Below are 8,521 nucleotides of genomic sequence, written 5' to 3' on the forward strand. Positions count from 1 at the left end.
CCCTCCAGCCCCTCCTGTCTGGGCTTTGTCTCTTTCCTGGGCCAGGAGGTCACCTGATCTCTTTGATCACCTTTAGCCATCCCCTTGCAGGGGGAAAGGGCCCGGACCATTTGTTGCCAGGAGACAGAGTGTCAGCCAGAAACTGAGGCACCCACACAGTATTAGGGGAAACATTAAGAACAGCCCCACTTCGTCACAGCGACTCTTTCAGGGGTCAATCCGTGGCTGGGTCTGTTTGAAGCTTGTGGGAACAAGATGTTTGCTCCAGGAAACTCCCTCGTTGCGGAAAGCGCTCCTGACCACCCAGGTTCCCCTGCACTGGCCGCTCGGCTAGGGGCAGCGCCCCAGTGCCGCACACAGTGCCCCAGCCTTCAGCAGGCAGCCTGGACCACATGCCGCCTACGCCCCTGCCCAGGCCACAGTGACTGGCATGGGGCGGGCTCCAGACTGAGTCTTGCTCTCGTCAGAGCTGAGAAGCACTCTGGACCCAGGACCATTGACAGGAGGGAGGGCAGAGCACATGCCGTCCTGCCCGCTCCCCAGCAGGAGCCAGCAGCAGCCAAGCCGAGGTTTATGCTGCCTGGGGGGTGGGGATGAACTCTCATGGCTCCAAGGGCTTCCCTTCTTCCCTGGCCATTTTGCAGCCTGCCCAGCTCTGTGCTGCCCCACGGTGACACAACTGCTCCAGTCGAGCCCTGCTGCTAACAATAAACATCACTCTCTGCTGTGGGGGCAGCTAAGGACCCAACCCCCCCCACCACCAGGGACCAGTGCCCCATGGTGCTGGTGCTGCCCAGCCGAAGCACACAGGGCCCTACCTGCAGAGAGCCAGACAAGGACTTGCCAGGTGTGTGCAGCTTAGAGAGGGGTTTGCAGGACTCAGGAGATGCAATAATCATGCTTAGCCCTCAGCAGCCCCCCGTTGAGCCGAAATACCCTCAGCAGGTCCCTCCCTCCAGCTCCGGAGGAAGAATGACGTGTCTGTGGACATGGGCTGGGGCCGCATGCCAGTCTGCAAGGAAACCCCGTTCTGAGGCGCGTTCTCCCTGCGGGGAGGGGTGAGCTCAGCCCGGGCTGCTCCACCAGCAAAAAGGCAGCAAACCCTGGCCTGAGCTTTGCTCCTCAGAGGATGCAGCACTGGGCCCCCGAGCCCGAATCCCCCAGAGACGAGGCAGGCGATGTCTGCCCAGGTCTCGCTGCGGCGCCGGGAGATGGGCCCCAAGCTCAGGCTGACCGGATTGCAGAGCCCAAGTTGGGTGTGTGTGTGCTCAGTGCAGGCCGACCCTGCCAGTCCCAGGGCCTGGGGGGCGGCAGGGAGTGATTTAGAGCCATAGGTGCTGGTGAAAGCCAGCAGCAGGGCGGGCAGGGGAGGCCATATCCACAGCCTGCTCTGGGTCACCTGGCAGTCAGGTGCTGAGTGGGTATCACTTCCAGGGCTTGGGGGCACCAGGGGGACAGACGCCTCCACAGCACAAGCCTGGGAGGGGATGAGATGGCCACAGCAGGTTAGAAAGGGACTGAATCTCCCAGCCCCCTCAGTAGGGAAGGGGCTGTGACCCACGATCCAGCATGCTCCCTACGGACCCCACTGATGCAGTGCAGGGCTTCATCCTCGAGTTATGGGCTGGGCCACCCAGAGACCCCCACTCCTGCTGTCACACATCTGGGTTTTGTCCCTTAGAAACCCCCACCCCCCCAGCATCCAGAGGTGAGGTGCGTCCTCAGGGGTTAAATAGCAGCAACAGCAGGCACAGAGCCTGTCCTGCAGCTAGAGGCAGATCCTGCACTGCCAGCTGCAGCAGGGACTGCTCTCTGCCTGTCCCCTGCACCCTGATTTCCCAGCCACCGCTGGGACCTTTGATTTTCCACCCTGCCTCATTGCCTTCCGGGGGTCGGGCCCCAGCGGTCTAGGAGACAGGCTTGCAGAACTGCCAGGAGGCTGGCATCTCCGGGCTGCCGCCAGCTTGCACTCCACTGCCCACAACCCACTGTGGACACACCCAGACCATGGGAAGTTCCAGCCCAAGGGGTTTGACAGGCAGCAGCCTCGGGGCTCCTGGTTGGCTTCTGCCCTATATAAACCCAAGGGGCCTTGCAGGCAGTGTCCAGGCAGCAGCATGGCTCTCCTGTAGCTGCCACTTGCAGCCCTGCTCCTGAATGCCTGGCTTCAGCCTCCCCTCACCTTTTGAACCAGCCCCCAAAACCTGACTCAAACTCGGCCCCGTGATATCGACGCTGGCCAGGAACCTGCCTACAAAACTCCTCTGCTCCCTCGACCTCAGGTGTGGCCCTGCTCTGACCCTTGGTCCCAGCTGTCCCATCAGGATCCTGACGCCTGCTTCCTCCGATCACAGTGCTCACGCCATCTGCCCGCTGCCGGACTCAGACCAGCCCCTCAGCAGTGGGCGATGGAAGAGAGCCAGTATTTCCCAGAATCCTTCACTGCTCCCCACATCCCTGCCCTCCTCCCTGCCCTTGCCCCTGCTGGGCTAAACACCGCTGACCTCCCCGAGTCCGAACAGCCCTGTCTGGGCGTGATTCTTATTAGACGTATATTGCAGCAGCAGCTGGTGCCCTCGCTGAGCTCGGGGCCCCGGCATTCTGGCTGCTACACAGATGTGGCAAGAGACGCAGGAGCTCCAGAGTGCTACAAGCTAAACACAGCTTTCCATTTTCCAGTTACGCTGAGAGGTAGCAAGCACAGTGCCTGGTGGAGGGGCGGCCGTGCCCCCCAGCAGCGCCCTGGCACAGCTCCTCTCTCCTGGTCCCAAGCCGCCTGTGGACACAGGAGGGAAGCCGCCTGCTCTGGAGAACTAGCTGCGTGGCTGGTTAGAACCAAGACAGCGGCTGGTGGCTGGGCACATGGCAGCTAGAATTCATGCTGTTGGCTCCGTTCGGTCTTGGCAGGTGTGACGAACTGGGACTGTTCCTAATGTTTGCTCTGAATACTGTGTTGGTGCCTCAGTGTCCCCTAGGCAGTTCTTAAGTATCTGGCAGAGCAAAGGGCCAGTGCACCTAATGCCTGGCACTCTGTCTCCTAGCAACTGATGGCCTGGGCCCCTCCTCTGCAAAGGTGCCAACTCACCGCAGGGCTGCGGCTAAGCAAGGGGCTGTGGGTCGGCGAGGGGGGCCCCCAGTGGAGCTGGGGGGCTGCGGGTTGGGAGTGAGAGGCGCTGGCGGAGCTGGGGGTCGGGTTTGTGGGTCCGGGGGGGCTGGGAGCAGGAAGTGGGGGCCTGGTAGGGCTGGGGGGCAGGCGCGGGCGCAGGAGTGAGGGGGGCCGGCGAGCTGGGGGGCTGCGGGGGCAGGGAGTGAGGGTGCGCCCGGCCGAGCGGGGGGCTACGGTTAGTCGGGAGTGAGGGGGCACCAGTTGGAGCTGAGGGAGGGCTTGGGGGAGACGGGCCTGTGGGTTGGGAGTGAGGGGCACGAGGTGGAAGGCTGGGGGGGGACGGGGCTGCCGGGTCAGGAGTGAGGGCCCCGGAGGAGGCTGGGGGGGCTGCGAGGTCAGGAGTGAGCGAGGCACTGGATGGAGTTGGGTGGGGCTTGGGGGGCGGGCTCCGTTTGTCAGGAGAGGGGGGCACCGGGGAGCTGGGGGGTCTGCGGGTACAGAAGTGAAGGGGGCCCCTAGGAGGAGCCCTGGGGGGGGACGGTTGCCGCTGCGGCGTCAGAAGTGAGGCCCCCGGAGGAGCTGGGGGGGCTGCGGTCAGGAGTGAGGGGCCCCGGAGGACCGCTCTGGGGGGTGCTGCTAGGTCGGGATGAGGGGCACTATGGAGGCTAGGGGGGCTGGGCTGTGGGATCATCAGGAGAGTGGGGGGCCCGCCACGAGCGCAGCTGGCTGGATGCAGCGTGGGGGTTACACCTCTGGAGCGGTCCTTTTGAAGGACACCTGGTGGCCTTGAGAGGCGGGGGGGGGCCTGCGTGGCTCACCCCAACTTGGGGGCCGCCGGGGGGGGGGGCGTGGGAGCGCTGATTCACTGTTCTCCCCATTCCGAATACGCAGGAGGAACCTCCCGCCCCCTGCCCTAAACCCCCCAAACATGCCGCTCCTCCACAAGCTGCCAAGGACCCCAGACGCCAGGCCAGCCGCATTGGGAGATGCCACGAGGGCGAGAGGAAGAAAGGATCGGTATGAGAGAGCCACCAGATTAGTATATGTCGCGTGAGGCCCATGGCGTGCGACCGGCACAACAACGGTGTGCACAAGCACTAGGTCACTAGAGCGTGTCCCGAGCCGTGCCCGGGGGTCTTGGCTGCGCGACAGAGATAGGGGTGTTTTGTGTGTGTGAGGGAGCGGAGACAGTTCACGATGGGCGAATGCGCTCGTGCGAAGGGGCGGCAGCGGGTGCGTGGGCAAACCACACTTGGTCACTGCTGGGATGTGGCCGCACACCTGCCCCTGAGTGAGCGTCCATGTCAGCGCTCCACGAAGTGTGTCCGTGCGAGGGCATCTGGCTGGAGTGCGCAATCCGTCATGGGCCGTGCTGCCTGTTTTAGCGGCCACCGGGTCTTTGCACATTGCAGGGAAAGTGCTGGCCAGCCAGCAAACGGGCCGGGCGCAGGGATGTTGGGGCGCGTCCTGCCATGGGGCAGGCCGAGGTGATGGGGGCCAGGGGGCATGCCTGGAGCACTGCGGAGATGCAGGCCCACTTGTGGGGCAGGCAGCCAGTTACAGGGACCCATCGCCCGGCGCTGAGAGCGGCCGACCTCTGGGGTGGGGCGGCGTCCGTTAATCCAGAGCCCCTCGCCTGCGCTGAGAATGTGCCCACCTCTGGGCGGGGCGGCCGGTTAACCAGGGACCTCCTCGCCCGAGCGCTGAGAGCACCACCTCTGGGCGGGGCGGCTGGTTACCCCCAGGGACCCCCTCGCCTGGCGCTGAGATGCAGCCACGCTCTGGGGCGGGCGCGGCCGGTTACCAGGACCCCTCGCCCAGCGCTGAGATGCAGGCCAACCGTCTGGGGTGTGACAATGGGGGTAAGTGAACAGCTGCACCAGTTGCAACTGGGGGAACGGGCTGGGAGTGGGGGGCTGGGGCTTCCCCATGGGGCGGGCCCCCACGCTCCTACCTTTGCTCTTCCACACCCCAGGGGCTGAGCTGGGACGACCAGGAGGGTTTGGGTGGAAGTCAGTGGTGTTCTTCTTCTCCTCCGCTCCCCATGCTCAGCCCCAGGGGTGCCAAGGCGGACGGGCGGATGCATACGGGGCAAGGAGCTTTGGCGCAGTAGCGGGCAGAGCCGGGCACGGGACAGGAAGGGAGGGCGCGGCAGGGCGTTGGGGGGTGGCCAGGCTGGCATGCCCCCAGGGGTGGTCGCAGGGATGCCCAGGGGGCCACTCCGCCCTGGCCCAGTCACGGGCCTTGGTAACGATTCAATGGAACTAAGAGACCAACATGACGCCTCCACAGCAACGGTGCCCTCCCAGAGTTCTCCCCGCATGGCAAGTGTCCCCCCACCTAACATCATGGTGCCCTCCAAAGCCTCCAACAGACATGGTGCCCCCCCCTGAACCCTCAAAGCACGATGCCCCCGCACAGCACGGTACCGCCGTCAGAGCCCCAACAAAGCACAGTGGCCCCCGCCAGAGCCCTCCACGGCACGGTGCCGCCGCCACAGAGTCCCCATGGCACGGTGTCCCCCCAGAACCCTTCAAGCATGGTGCTCTCGAAGAGCCGCCCATACGCACGTCCCCTTCAGAAGCCCCCAAGGCACAGTGTCACCCTCAGAGCACCTCATGGCACGGTGCGCCCGACCCCCATGGCACAGCACCCTCCTCAAAGCCCCCCAAACACGTGCCTCCGAGTCCCCCTATGTCACAGCACCCCCTAGCCCCCCAAAAACACGGTGCCCTCCAGAGCCCTCCATGGCACGGTGCACCCCAGTTCCCCCACTGAGCGCCGGCTCCCCTCTCCACAACATCCCTATCCTGGAGGGTGGGGGAGGGGAAAAGGTCTATGGGCATCGGGTGATATAGGGTATCAGTCATCACCCGTAGGGGAGGAGCCTCCTCTGCTGCTCCTCATTGGCTGGGCCCCGCCCCCGGCGCGTAAGTGGGGCTGCAGGGGGGGGGCTACGCCCCAAGCCATACTGGAGGGGGGCTCTGGTCCTGTGGGGGGGGAGACAGATAGTTAGAGAGGGGACCCGTGGACGAAGGCCTTGGAGTTACCACGCCGTCCCCACGCCCGGGTAACTCCCATGCCGCGGAGGCAATGGTGGGAACCCAGGAGTCCGGGACAAGCCACGAGACGGGATCCCTCCACGCCCGTCAGACTATGCACAGGGTGGGGTGTAAGTGGATCCCCGTGCACGCAGGCACCCTGCGCTCTTCCCCAGAGGTGGGCGTCATCTTGGCGCCGGACGAGGGTCCCCGGATAACCAGCCACCTCACTCCCGGAGATGGGGCATCTTCAGCGCCCGGCGAGGAGTCCTGGGTAACCGGCGCCCCGCCCGCAGAGGTGGGACGCATCTCAGGGCCTGGCGAGGGGTCCCCGGGTAACCAGCCATTACTACCCCCAATCCTGGCCGATGCCCCTCACTCCCGACCCGCAGCCCGTGTTGAGTTTTTTGCTGCCCGAAGCCGGTACCTTGGCTCATGCCGGAGGGCGCGCTCGTGGGCCTCCCAAAAGCACCGGGATCTGGCTAGAGATCAAGCTTCCGCTGCCCGACACAGCCCGTGCCCCAGCAAGTCTCAGCTTATCGGGGCAGCAAGCCGTGGGGCGGGGGCCTGTCCAGGCGCACATCCCAGTGGGAGGGCCTGATCCACGGGCAGGGCCAGCGGCCACAGCCAAGAGAGACGCCCCACAAGAACGTTCAACCGCTGCCGAAAGCCCCCCCGATTTGCCAGCATTTGCACTCAAGTGACCACCCTGAGTGCCAAGCATTTGCCCCCAAGTGGACCCCCCCAAACACGTATCTGCAGCATTTGCCCCCCGAGTGTGAGATTGCCAAGTTGACTCCCCGAGTCAGCATTCGCCCAAGTAACGCCCCAAGTGCCATCATTGCCCCAAGTGACCCAAGTGTCAGCATTTCCCCCGAATGACCCCCCGAGTGCCAGCATTCAACGCACGAGTGTGAGCATTTGCCCCCAAGTGACCCCCCGACTGCAGGCATTTGCCCCTGAGTGACCCCATCCGTGTCAGATTCGCCCTCAAGTGACCCGAGTGCCAGCATTTGCCCTGAGTGACCCTCTCCGAGTGCCAGCAATTTGCCCAGTGACCCCGCCCACCTGCCAAGCATTCGCCCCAAGTGACCCTATACCAACTGCCAGCATTTGCATCCGAGTGTGAAGCAGTTGCCCGCCAAGTGACCCCCGAGTGACCAGCATCGCCGCCAAGTAACTCCGCAAATGTCGATTCCCCCAAATGACCTCCCGAGTGCCAGCATTGCCCCCAAGGTGATGCCCCAAGTGTCAGCATTCCACCCCAAAGTGACCCCCCGAGTGCTAGCATTCGCACCGAGTGTGGAGCATTTGGCCCCCAAGTGACCCCCCGACTGCCAGCATTTGGCCCGAGTGACCCCCGAGTGCCAGCATTTTCCCCCGAGTGACCCCCCAAGTGTCAGCATTACCCCAAGTGGACCACCGAGTGCCAGCCAATTCGCCCCTGAGTGAACCCCAGGTGCCAGCATTTCCCCCCCAAGTGACCCCAACGTGTCAGCCAATTTCCCCCCAAGTGACCCCCCGAGTGACAGCAATTCGCCCCGAGTGGTGAGCATATGCACCCCAAAGTGACCCCCGACTGCCAACATTTGTCCCTGAGTGACCCCCGAGTGCCAGCATTTGTCCCCCAATGACCACCCCCAACGTCAGCATGCCGCACCCAAGTGACCCCCCAACTGCCACATATTGCCTCCGAGTGTGAGCATTTGCCGCCAGGGCAAGTTTGGACCCCAGCGCGAGTGCCAGCATTCCGCGCCCAATAACACCCCAAATGTCCAGCATTTCCCCCCAAATCGACCCCCCTGAAGTGCCAGTATTGCCCCCAGTGAACCCCCAAGTGTCATGCAATTCCCCAAGTGACCCCCGAGTGCTAGCATTTCCGCACCCGAGTGTGAGGCATTCGACACCCAAGTGACGCTCCCGACTGCCAACATTTGCCCCTGAGTGATCCCCGAGTGGCCAGCTTTCCCCCCAGTGGACCCCCAAGTGTCCAGCATTCCCCGCCAAGTGAACCCTCCGACTGCCAGCATATTCCCCCGCACTGTGGCCCCCCAGGCCACAACATTCTCCCGACTCCCTGCTAAGCGAGTGGGCGTCCTGGCTGGCCCTTGCCAAGCTGCTCGCAACACGAGAGCTGTGTGTGACTGTCGGGGGGCGGGATCCACGCGTCCCAACGAGGATACCGACCAGTGTTCGAGCAGCACACATGAGGAGGGGAGCCAATGCCCTCCAGCTGGGAAACAAGGGGCCCTTCAGAGCCGGGGGGGGGAGCCTTCCAGCGCTGCAGCTGGAGATCTGCCAGACTCCCCGACCCCCACCAATCACACGTCCCCTGCACTGTGGGTCAGCACCTCCTGCACACCCATGGCAGTGG

Source organism: Chelonoidis abingdonii, chromosome 11 (genome assembly GCF_003597395.2).
Source record: "Chelonoidis abingdonii isolate Lonesome George chromosome 11, CheloAbing_2.0, whole genome shotgun sequence".
In the NCBI taxonomy this organism is placed as follows: domain Eukaryota; kingdom Metazoa; phylum Chordata; order Testudines; family Testudinidae; genus Chelonoidis; species Chelonoidis abingdonii.